The sequence below is a fragment of the Lissotriton vulgaris genome, chromosome 2_1 (genome assembly GCF_964263255.1).
Source record: "Lissotriton vulgaris chromosome 2_1, aLisVul1.2, whole genome shotgun sequence".
Taxonomy (NCBI): domain Eukaryota; kingdom Metazoa; phylum Chordata; class Amphibia; order Caudata; family Salamandridae; genus Lissotriton; species Lissotriton vulgaris.
The window spans coordinates 1,414,098,683-1,414,111,770 of record NC_141687.1 but is presented as its reverse complement, the minus strand read 5'-3'; the positions used below and the strand labels follow the sequence as shown (position 1 = coordinate 1,414,111,770).

Genomic DNA, 13,088 nt, shown 5'->3' with positions numbered 1-13,088 from the left:
TGATGAGAGACAACTGCCTCAAATTAAACTCTGACAATACAGAAATACTAATCTTCCAGAAGAACACCTCCATATGGGACCACAGCTGGTAGCCAGCAGAACTCAGACCAACACCCACACCGGCATACCATGCGTGCAACAATGGCATCATCCTCGACAGTCAACGGACATTGAATCGACAAGTAAATGCAGCCGCCTCTTCCTGCTTCTACCCCCATTGCATGCTCCGCGGAATCTTAAGATGGATCCCAATCAACACCAGAAAGACTGCCACGCCGGATCTCATCACCAGCCACCTCGACTATGGTAACGCTCTCTACACCGGACTTTCCTCCCATCTTCTCAGAAGACTCCAGACCAAACAGAACACCGCAGCCAGGCTCATCCTAGATCTACCCAATCTGACCTACATCACCCCCCACCTCAGAAACCTCCACTGACTCCCCATCCAGAAGAGATGCCAGTTCAAGATCCTCATGCAAGCCTGCAAAGCTCTACACGATCAAGTATCATCCCATATCAACCATCAACTGAACTTCCACCTGCCAACAAGACGTCTACGCTCCCCGCCTCACTCGCCCTCGCACACAACCCCTGCATCTGTCACAGTCACGGACGAGGCTGCTCTTTTTCCTACATCGCCGCCAAGACCTGGAACAACCTGCCTCTTCACTTCCGAACAGCCCCCCTCGCTGGAAGACTTCCAAAAGAAACTCAAGACCTGGCTTTTCCACTGAGACATGGAACCCTCAGTGCCCAGATACCCATCGGGGTGACGGTGCTGTGCTATACAATTGCTCATTGATGATCTTTCTCAAAGTTTCTTTATCTCTAATTCTTTCATGGACACAGGCTATGTTCGAGCTTTGACTTCCAAAGGCCAATATTCTGGGACTGCCCTGTAGCAGAACAAAGTGAGCTGTAGAACAAGACCCACATTTGTATAAATAAATCCCATTATATTAATGGCCATTTTCTCAACACTTTCAATAACTTCTGCATCCAGCGGAGAGGTGGCTGCACAGTCTTGGCTCTATAACCTCTCATATTTAGTACTTCTGGGATTTCGGTGGCTGGAGATGGGAGGTCTAGAAACTGTCACCAACTCCCTTCAAGCTCAGAAATCCCAGGACTCGTGTACTGCTTTCTCTTACAGCCAGCTGACCACACGGCAAGAGTTCCAACCTTTTATAATGATAACCATTAAACTTCCTGTGACTAGAGAAAGAAGGTCCATGACAATAGATGGAACTCCTTTTTGGGGTTGTATGCTTGTCGGAGATCCATTTCATGATCTTTCTCTAAGGAGACCAAGCTGTGCTTTCAAAAGCAGGAGAGGAAAACTACCTCCTTATATCGGGGTCTGCGCCATGGTATTCTTGATGCGAACAGGCGCACAATCCTAAAATACTTGTTCCCAAAACATATCTCGATAAAGGGCTTAAATATGTAATTACTGAAAGAACAATAAAGAAATAATCAAATGATAATGAGTAACATTCTGTGATGAAAACACTCATTAAACTGCTGTTGGTGCAGATGGTAAGAATCTATATGTTTCAGCTCAATCATAGTAATAGCTAGTGTTTCAATAATGGAGTAGTACATTTTCTAGTCAATGGTTCCCCAGTCAAGTTGCACAAATATTTTAAAAGCAGTGGAGCGTAACAAAGCACAGAGCAACAAAATGTTTCCAAACTCTCTTCCGCAATTAAGTCATCGATATACCCTACAAGTGCTTAGGCCAATGGTTTACAGGGGATTGTAATGGAGAAATGTCCCGTAGCCGTAGTGTAGGTTGTAGAAGAAGAACGTTTATTAGATCTTTAGGTACAAGTACGTAAGCAGATAGGTGAGCTTTTAGGTAAATAGCAGATATCCCCAACAGGAGCAGCATCCTTCCTGCTCAGCCCAACCTCACCAGACACTCAAGCATTCCATTACATCACCAAGCACTTCAGCATTCCAGCATTTCATTACATCACCAAGCATTCCACTGCATCACCAAGCACTCCAGCATTCCATTACCTCACCAAAAACTCCAGCATTCCACTACATCACCAAGCACGCCAGCATTCCACTACATCACCAAGCACTCCAGCATTCCATTACATCACCAAGCATTCCACTACATCACCAAGCACTCCAGCATTCCACTAAATCACCAATCACTCCAGCATACCATTACCTCACCAAGCACTCCAGCATTCCACTACATCACAAAACACTCCAGAATTCCACTACTTCACCAAGCACTCCAGCATTCCACTACATCACAAAACACTCCAGCATACCATTACCTCACCAAGCACTACGGCATTCCACTACATCACAAAACACTCCAGAATTCCACTACTTCACCAAGCATTCCAGCATTCCACTACATCACAAAACACTCCAGCAGTCCACTACATCACCAAGCATTCCACTACATCACCAAACACTTCAGCATTCCACTACAACATCAAACACTCCAGCATTCCACTACATCACAAAACACTCCAGAATTCCACTACTTCACCAAGCACTCCAGCATTCCACTACATCACAAAACACTCCAGAATTCCACTACTTCACCAAGCATTCCAGCATTCCACTACATCACAACACACTCCAGAAGTCCACTACATCACCAAGCATTCCACTACATCACCAAACACTTCAGCATTCCACTACAACATCAAACACTCCAGCATTCTACTACATCACAAAACACTCCAGCATTCTACTACTTCACGAAGCATTCCAGCATTCCACTACATCACAAAACACTCCAGAATTCCACTACATCACCAAGCATTCCAGCATTCCACTACATCACAAAACACTCCAGAAGTCCACTACATCATCAAGCATTCCACTACATCACCAAACACTTCAGCATTCCACAACATAAACCACTCCAGCATTCCACTACATCACAAAACACTCCAGCATTCCACTACTTCACGAAGCATTCCAGCATTCCACTACATCACAAAACACTCCAGAATTCCACTACAACACCAAGCATTCCAGCATTCCACTACATCACAAAACACTCAAGAAGTCCACTACATCACCAAGCATTCCACTACATCACCAAACACTTCAGCATTCCACTACATCACAAAACACTCCAGCATTCAACTACTTCACGAAGCATTCCAGCATTCCACTACATCACAAAACACTCCAGAATTCCACTACATCACCAAACATTCCAGCATTCCACTACATCACCAAGCATTTTTACATCACAAAACAAGTCAGCATTCATTCTGGCTGCACAGTAGAGACGGTGTTACTAAGGAAAGGGAGCATAGCAACGACTCGAGTCACAACACATCTCCCTTCCTTAGGGAATATGTTTACACAAATTATACATAGAACAACAGAAATAAATCTAATCCAAAACCATAAGTATAAGAAATGAAAGCACAGGTTAAACTATCGAATTGCTTCTTAAAGGACTGTCAATGGAGAAAAGGAGCAACAGCCCTAAAGACATTGAATACATTAAAGATCCCTACCATCTACCCCTTAGAGAAACCATTGACACGAATAAATCTTCAAAGACTAAAGATGAAAAAAGATAAAACAGTCCTAAGACATTAAATACATTAAAATCACACCCGTCACCTTCCCTTAGGGAAACAATTGTCACTAATTGAAGATATTCGCACAGCACGTACACACATACTGTAAGCCTGACAGGACCACAGGTCTCAGGCAAGGGTAGACGACCCCACAATGCACACAACTTGCACACCAGACCGGATAGAAGGTCTCAGGTAAAAAAGCACGAGGTGCAAGACCCCACAACGCACACAACTTGCACTCCTGACAGGGCCGAAGGTCAAACAGTAAGGGTGCATAGCAACAACCCAAGTCACAGCGCATGGGCATTTAAATCTTCCATAAAATTATAAAATCAGCTATTTAGGTGTTCCTTTACTAGTGTGAGAGGAGATAGCACGTTTTTGAAAACTCCCACAAAAAGGTACAGAGCCTTTGCAGACAGTGTTGCTGCCTTGCCTTTTTTTGTACAAACAATAATCCTTTACTGTGTGCTCGGGATGTTTTATAAACAGTACATGTTCTAGCCTGCTTCATACTATATTATTGATTTATTTATCAAACTTGGACTACTTTGAAATAAAGTGCTGCATGCAAATTAGGAAAGCAGAACCCAGAGAGGGCGAGGAGAGCTCGAGAATCAAGGGGGAATGAGAGACATGCCTGAGGACCGTCTGCGTGGAAATGAGTGCGAAACCCTGAGGTAAGAGTGGGCAGCAGTGAATGTGGACTGAAATAGGGGCCCTTGATAGGACCTTGGGTTCTGGGAGAGAACCAATTTAAGGACCCGAGAAAGAACAATCATGAAGGTAGGAGGCAAAGCTTTAAGATGCACCCAGAAATAAGAATGACTATACGTGGGACCGGGAGTAAGAATCAGAGTGTACCAAGTGTGGCAACTGGGGGTAAAGGGGTCTTTGGGGTGCTGAGGTGTTAGTGAGTGCAGCCAAGGATAGGCTGCTTATGGTGAAGAGCAGGACTTCATTGAAAACGTGAAAGCAGCGAGGTTTGGGATAAAAGGCGGTGGTTGCAACCTAACTTGACTGTCATGGCAGCTGTCAGATTAAGTGGCAATCAGAAGCGGCCATACTAGGTCACAGCACTAAACGGTTTGGATCAGATGACGCTGCACAAAGAAAGCGAGTGAAATGCTGGCCACCGGGGGAAGTGAAGGTCGCAGGCAGTCTTCCCCTGGGGTGCTTCGCGCAGGGCCGGACGGACAAGGTGGACATAGGGCAAGTTAGAGGAAGGGGAGGGTGTTAAGTAGAGCTATAAAAGAAGGTGTCAGGAGAGGAGTGTCCGGCCTCTTCCTGACACCAGGCACCACAAGGAGGGGTCTGCCAAATATAGTCCTCAGCACGCCCTACATGTTGTAGGAGGATGGGTCAGGGAAAGGTTGGTTCCAGCTTTTGCCAGTTTAGGACAAGTTGCAGGACATAGGCAGAACTTTGGAGGGGTGGTGAGTCACATACGGGCAAATCCACCACCCGGGGGTGGGGGGGTGCACAGGTGTCTGATGGTGGTGCACGGGATGCAATGAGCAACGGGAGGAACTTCAAGGGAGGATGTTTGGAGGGCCAGTGAAAGACAGATTGAGTGAAAGGGGAGGAGTGAAGCAAATCAGATGGTGAGTTGCGAATGGCGCGGGGAGACTTTAACTGTACGGTTTTATGCCAGGAGTTATAGTTGCAACTAGTTAAGGTTAATAAAGTTCCTTAGTATGTTTGCAACCTTCTCCTAATAAATGGCCTTTTACGCTTCAATAACAGTGTGGAGTGTGGTTACTGCATGGCGCTTCAGTGGCACGCAGCACCTTTTGTTGGCGGACTTCAAATAATACGCATAGTTTACTGTTATACTGGATGGATAGAACATAAGAACAGGACACAGGAAAATGTACACACAATAAATATTACTGTTGTAATAGTATTCTTGCTGCAATAAAAGGAGGGGGGAGAGCTTTCACATATGGATGACTCCCAGCAAACAATCATTGGCGACGGTAAGGGAAGACACAACTAGGCCTATACATATATATTCAAAATATATGTACATCCATATCCAAAGCAATCCTTACTCCTCACATGAAGAAGGCATGCACACAAAGACTGCAGGATCAAGGCTTCTTCATTTAAAAGGGCCTCCTTCGACCTAGCGACTGAAGACACGCGTTTCGGCTGACTTCGCAGCCTTTATCAATCTGGTAGGCGCCATCTTATTTCAACTTATATAGCCAGTCCCCATTAACAGACATAGAAAAAAATCCTAATTACCCAATGTGAAAATGTAAAATACACATATATATATATTCACTGAAAAAACTATAGGTTTCACACCAGTTATAGTTAGGTGGAAATTTTACTCGCATAAAACCATTGAAATTCCAACGTTATAGTTAGTTGGACTCACTATAACTTGCGCGTGCAATACACTGCTGATGACGTCAAATATTACATCACTCATGACATGCTCAGTGACATCACTCATGACATCACTGATGACATCTCAAATGACATCACTGATGATAACATCCTTGTGACAAAGTGGCAGACCTCCTATCAGCATAAAATAACCTTTGACACACACATTCAAAAATAGAAACTAACATTTTCTTAAAAAAGGAGAAACCAATACCAATTACAACAACTTTTTAGGTAATTCCAACATCTACATACACATCCACTCATTCACCAACGGTTCTATATAGTCACTCATGCATGTACTTACTCATCATATGTACTCATACACCTATACATCCTGTTACACACTAATACTCATCCATATAGTTACTCACACACGCATTCACACATGCAAATAAACTATCAAAAAAACATTTACTTGATTATACTGCTATATACATACCACTACACATACTTCTACAGAAACTGAAACATATTTACTCTCTTAAACAATCAATTATAAAAACACATACTCATTAACCCACCCATACACACAATCATCCACCCATACAGTCTTGCACACATGCTGTCTTCAAAATACATACAAATAGTGAGTCACTCATTCATGCATCTGTGCTATAAGTAATATCCCCCACCGAACCATACAGACAGTGATACTGATACTAAAAAAAACAACTAATAACCCATATACACACTCATGTAGCTACTCACCAACCCATGCAGCCACTTATACACAAAGTGAGACACAGATACAGATATTTAAATATTTAAACATTACTCGCTAATATATGTATTCACTAAGATACATTTAATAAGTCAGTTAACCAATCAATTTTACACAAAAAAACATCCATTTAGACATTTATTTACCCATTTATTCTTCCATCAACCTTTAGATATACATATATAAAAAATATTTATTTTTCAGAAAGATACACATTCACTGGATGATGTCATCAGTGATGTCATTTGAGATGTCGTCAGTGATGTCATGAGTGATGTCACTGACCATGTCATGAGTGATGTAATATGTGACGTCATCAGCAGTGCATTGCACGCGCAAGTTATAGTGAGTCCAACTAACTATAACGTGGGAATTTCAATGGTTTTATGCGAGTAAAATTTCCACCTAACTATAACTAGTGTGAAACTTATGTTTTTTTCAGTGAATTTAATAGGTTTTTTAAATGCTAATTCCTAACTATAACTGGTGTGAAACCTATGTTTTTTTCAGTGAATATATATATATATATATATATATATATATATATATATATATATATATATATATATATATATATACATATATATATATAAAATTTCTATGGCAAAATAAAACCCCTCATTTTGTTCCTTTTCAAATTAAATGTATTAAGTGTTACCACTTTATTCCAATCAAGATGACTTCAGGTGTGCCATACTTTTGTCATAAGTAAGACTGTTAGCGTTCTAGTTGTTCTTTAGAACACTCTGGGACATTCTGTCATTGGGCTATAGTTGGGCTACATCTGGCTGATATTTGGGCTACATTTGGGCTCTTTTGTCTCTGGTGGCCATCTTGGGAGACCGCATATCAGAATTTTTTTAATGAAATATAAGAGGATTTAAGAAGTCACTCAAAATGTGCCCTAATTTTTCTTTCTTCAGCACTAATCATATTTTCTATGGCAAAATGAACGCCCTCATTTTGTTCCTTTGCAAATTAAATGTTTTAAGTGTTAACACTTTATTCCAATCAAGATGACTTCAGGTGTGCCATACTTTTGTCATAAGTAAGACTGTTAGCGCTCTAGTTGTTCTTTAGAACACTCTGGGACATTCTGTCATTGGGCTATAGTTGGGCTACATCTGGCTGATATTTGGGCTACATCTGTTTTTTTTGTCTCTGGTGGCCATCTTTGGGCTACATTGGGCTACATTTGGGCTCTAACATATATATAGCCCAATGTAGCCCAATATATATTTTTTCAAAGTAAATTTTCGTAAAAACCACTGGAGCACATATCTTGAGACATAGCAAAGGCACATCGGGCTACCAGTCCCTACAATTTTGCCAAGTTTGGTGGAAATCCATTCAGCCGTTCGGGCTAAAAGTGAGGTCGACCGCCCAATGGAAATTAACATGGGGAAAACACGTTTTGGGACGCCCCTTCTATCTCGCCCCCCGCTTGATGAATCCCCACGAAACTTTCAGGGAAGGACCGGAGCTCCGTGAGGCAAATTTGAGTAAATTTTCAGGCAGATTTGTCAACCGGCGCTAAAGTTATTCACAATAGAATTTTGAGATTTTGCATTAAAAAAAATCCTAACTATAACTACTTACTGGCGACCGCCAGTAGGTAATATATATATATATATATATATATATATATATATATATATATATATATAGACACAAAGTTTGTAGCTGTTCCTGAGCCTCTGATTCGGCGGGCTCACGGCTGGGGTAGCCACCCCCAAAATTTTCACACGTACAATCCGGCGCAATCCTTCCAAGATTGGACAAAAAGGAATCACACAGGAGCCGTGGCCTCTATTCAAGTGCAGGTTTATTGCAGACACAACGTCCTACGCGTTTCGGAGTGGAACACTCCTTCGTCACGGGCCCGGTGTGATTCCTTTTTGTCCAATCTTGGAAGGATTGCGCCGGATTGTACGTGTGAAAAAAAAAAATATATATATATATATATATATATATATATATATATATATATATATATATATATATATATATATATATATATATATATATATATATATTACAGGAACTCCGTTTTTTTCTGACAGCTTGCTGCAAAATAACGAACCGGACCCAGTTAGGTAAATTTGCTTGCTTTATTCAGTGAAGTGCATCACTCCGCCCGCCATTAGATATATATATATATATATATATATATATATATATATATATATATATATATATAAAACACACATTAACCATGTAATACAATCAATACAAAAGTACATAATGAAAATTACAATAAATGAAAATGATCTTTCAAATGCAAATTGCATTAAGGTATGCTGTATGTCTGCATAAGCAATTCACTATTGATTATACACAATTAAACGATTAGCATGAAAAATGTAACACCATGTCTTCCGATGTTTTGGGAACATCCACTATTATTAAAACATATCCTTTCATATGGCGATAACCCCCTCAGGTAGCATATTTAAAAAGACATATAGACATATAAACAGTGCAGCTTGAAATACGTCATGCATGGGAGACTTAAATGAACTGCTTCTTTAGCTCTTTTTTTCGGAGCCTGACAGCCAATAAGACTTTATCAAAACAAGCCTCACTAGCGCTGCAATTTGATATTGAACTCCTAAATTAACGTCCCGAGCTGAATTTCCAAGTACACCAAAGCACTGCCTATCAGTATTGTTGTGAAATACTTGACAAACAATAAATGACTCATTTCCAATATATAACAAAAGCTTAAACTGCAAGTCCCATAATGCCCCATCGTGGTGCTGCGCACTAATGAATGGCACGGATAATTGAGATCACGCCAGGACTGACCCAAAAGGCATGCTTGGCAAGATGTACTGACACTCTCAGTGACATTTAGAAAGGGTCCGATCTCAGAAGAGATAAAAACAGTAAATAATTGTTGGGAACAGTTTATGTTGTCACGAGCGATCACAAGCGTGATTTCTTGTCCCAGCTCGTGACTGGCTCGTGTCATGTAAGAATGTTTTGTAGAATGTTATGTTTCAAGTAAAGTGGAATCTTGTTGGGGGAAGCTCATGAGGGGCATTTAGGGATATCTTTCACCAGAAGACTGGTCAAAGAATCCTTTTGGTGGCCAGGCATTGACACTTGTGTGGACCATTTTGTACGTTTGTGCATTCATTGTTCAAATAGTGACAAAACTGCTGTGGCTTTACGTCCTGAACCTCATCCTATTGAATTGCCTCTTGGTCCTTGGCGAAAACTTGGCTTAGACATCATTGGTCCGTTTAGTAGTTTACCTAAGCATGAAGCCTTTGGCATTGTTCTTATAGACTACTACTCCAAATGGCCTGAGGTCAAGATGGTTTAGGATGTCACTTCTCGTGATATTATTGAGTTCTTGAATGAAATTTTTTGCAGGGAGGGGATTCCCCAAGAAGTTGTAACTGATAACGGTCCCCAGTTTGTCAGCAAAGAGATGGAAGATTTAATGGTGAAATGTGGAATTACTCACAAGAGAATTGCTGTTTTCCATCCTGAGGCCAATGGTCAGGTTGAGCGGTTGAACCTTGTTATGAAAGAGGCTACTCAACTCTCTATTACGGGTGGTTTAAATTGCCGCAATGCATTACAGTCCATGCTATTGGCGTATAGGACTTCTCCTAATTCTGTCACTTTGATTAGTCCTTTTGAGCTTTTAAGAGGGCGCAAACCTAGTACGAAATTGGCTCCTTGTGGTTGAAGAAAAATATAAGTGGGTCCAATAATTTCTTAAAAGTAGATTATGAGGCAGTCCAACGCAGAGTTGAACTATATAACAACAAAATGAAACATTCTATGAAAGAAAAAATTGGTTCTACAACTAAACACGTGATAAATGTTGGTGATCTAGTTCGCATAAAGAAAAAAGAACATGTTAGTAAAGGTTTTCCCATTTGGTCAAGTCCTAAAAAAGTAATTGAAGTATTCAAGAATGCTGTTAGGGTTGATGGCGGTTCTGTTTGGAATTTAAACAGAATCTCTGTATTTACAGGTATTAGTTCTGGTCAAGAACACCATGACAGCAATGTGTTTTTGGATCTTGGGCAACAAAGTGACCAAGGGAACCATACTTTTTCCAATTGCAATTCTGGAAATCCTAGGTTTGTGCGCACCCATCGTCTTCCTGCTAAGTATAAAGATTTTGTCATGAATTAATTCTATGTTGTTGTTACTCAAACTTTATTGTTTGCTTTTTTTCCTTTCATTTCAAGGGGGAAGGTGTGTTGGGAACAGTTTATGTTGACACGGGCGGTCACGAGCGTGATTTCTTGTCCAAGCTCGTGACTGGCTCGTGTCAGGTAAGAATGTTTTGTAGAATGTTATGTTTCAAGTAAAGTGGAATATTGTTGGGGGATTGTTGTATGGGAAGTTGGGCATTACTTAACTGGACTTAATTACGAGCAGACGTGCTATTAAACCTCGTCGCTCTTCTCTTCGTCTCTGTGACTTTTCTTCCTGGATTTCAGCTTTTCTAACAATAATCGCAGTACTTAATTTCCTAATTTCAAACAGAAGCTCCGTCTCCACATGTAATGCAGCACATGTTTTTAAAAGTCTTACCGCAGGGTCGGAGGAGACCAGTTCCTAAAAAATCATTAGGCCTAATCAGTCCTCACCGCTTCCACGTATGTATATATATTGCAGTTTTACATAACACAAATTGGCCCAAGGGAGGGCACGACAGCGCTAGATTACACTCCACAGGGTCAAACTGATTTTTCCCCCCAGAGGCGTGGGAAGTGGGAGTGATTTTCCCGGAATCACAGAATGTTGGGCCAACCCCGAGACTCGAACCCTTGTACCCAGTTCAGACCTGTCTATTAGGCTACATCTCCCACATGGCAGCCGCCCCTGCAAGAGGCCATTTCAGTGACCCGGAAAAGGCCGCCCTGAGGGATTCATATCGATCCAGAGGCAGCAGCATCTCTGTTCCCGACCAACTCCAGCACACTCTACAAATCGGGGTCACACGTGATGGGATCCGCCTAACCACGGAAAATGAGATTATCCGTCACTTATTGCATTAGAAGCAGAACTCTGCATGGCCCATTTACATGAAGAATGCACCTGCCTGTGGGCCTGCAATGCAGCCGGCGACGCTGGGCCAAACCACACCAGGAAGATTGAGGGCAGAAGCAAAGGGAGGCAGAAGGAAGGGACAGGGGGCAGAAGGAAAGGGACAGGGGGCAGAAGCAAAGGGAGAGGGCAAAGAAGTGCAGAAGCAAAGGGACAGAGGGCAGAAGCAAAGGGACAGGGGGCGGAAGCAGAGGGACAGGGGCGGAAGGAAGGGACAGGGGGCGGAAGGAAGGGACAGGGGGCAGAAGGAAAGGGACAGGGGGCAGAAGCAAAGGGAGAGGGCAAAGAAGTGCAGAAGCAAAGGGACAGAGGGCAGAAGCAAAGGGACAGGGGGCGGAAGCAGAGGGACAGGGGCGGAAGGAAGGGACAGGGGGCGGAAGGAAGGGACAGGGGGCAGAAGGAAAGGGACAGGGGGCAGAATGAAAGAGACAGGGGCAGAAGCAAGGGGACAGGGGGAAGAAGCAAAGGGACAGGGGGCAGAAGCAAAGAGACAGTGGGCGGAAAGAAGGGACATGGGGCAGAAGGAAGGGACAGGGGGCAGAAGGAAAGGAACAGGGGGCAGAAGGAAAGGAACAGGGGCAGAAGGAAAGGAACAGGGGCAGAAGCAAGGGGACAGGGGGCGGAAGCAATGGGACAGGGGCGGAAGGAAGGGACAGGGGGCGGAAGGAAGGGACAGGGGGCAGAAGGAAAGGGACAGGGGGCAGAATGAAAGAGACAGGGGCAGAAGCAAGGGGACAGGGGGAAGAAGCAAAGGGACAGGGGGCAGAATGAAAGAGACAGGGGCAGAAGCAAGGGGACAGGGGGAAGAAGCAAAGGGACAGGGGGAAGAAGCAAAGGGACAGGGGGCAGAAGCAAAGAGACAGTGGGCGGAAAGAAGGGACATGGGGCAGAAGGAAGGGACAGGGGGCAGAAGGAAAGGAACAGGGGGCAGAAGGAAAGGAACAGGGGCAGAAGGAAAGGAACAGGGGCAGAAGCAAGGGGACAGGGGGAAGAAGCAAAGGGACAGGGGGCAGAAGCAAAGGGACAGGGGGCAGAAGCAAAGGGACAGGGGGCAAAAGCAAAGGGACAGTGGGTGGAAAGAAGGGACATGGGGCAGAAGGAAGGGACAGGGGGCAGAAGGAAAGGAACAGGGGGCAGAATGAAAGAGACAGGGGCAGAAGCAAGGGGACAGGGGGAAGAAGCAAAGGGACAGGGGGCAGAAGCAAAGGGACAGGGGGCGGAAAGAAGGGACATGGGGCAGAAGGAAGGGACAGGGGGCAGAAGGAAAGGGAAAGTGGCAGAAGCGAAGGGGCAGGGGAAGAAGAAAA

At 43.2% G+C, this 13,088-nt stretch overlaps 1 protein-coding gene across 5 annotated transcripts in view; it reads right to left on the bottom strand.

The window, feature by feature from the left end:
- Window positions 1-13,088, bottom strand: part of DIXDC1 (DIX domain containing 1) — a 493,171-nt gene that overhangs the window by 189,005 nt on the left and 291,078 nt on the right. The window lies entirely within an intron of this gene.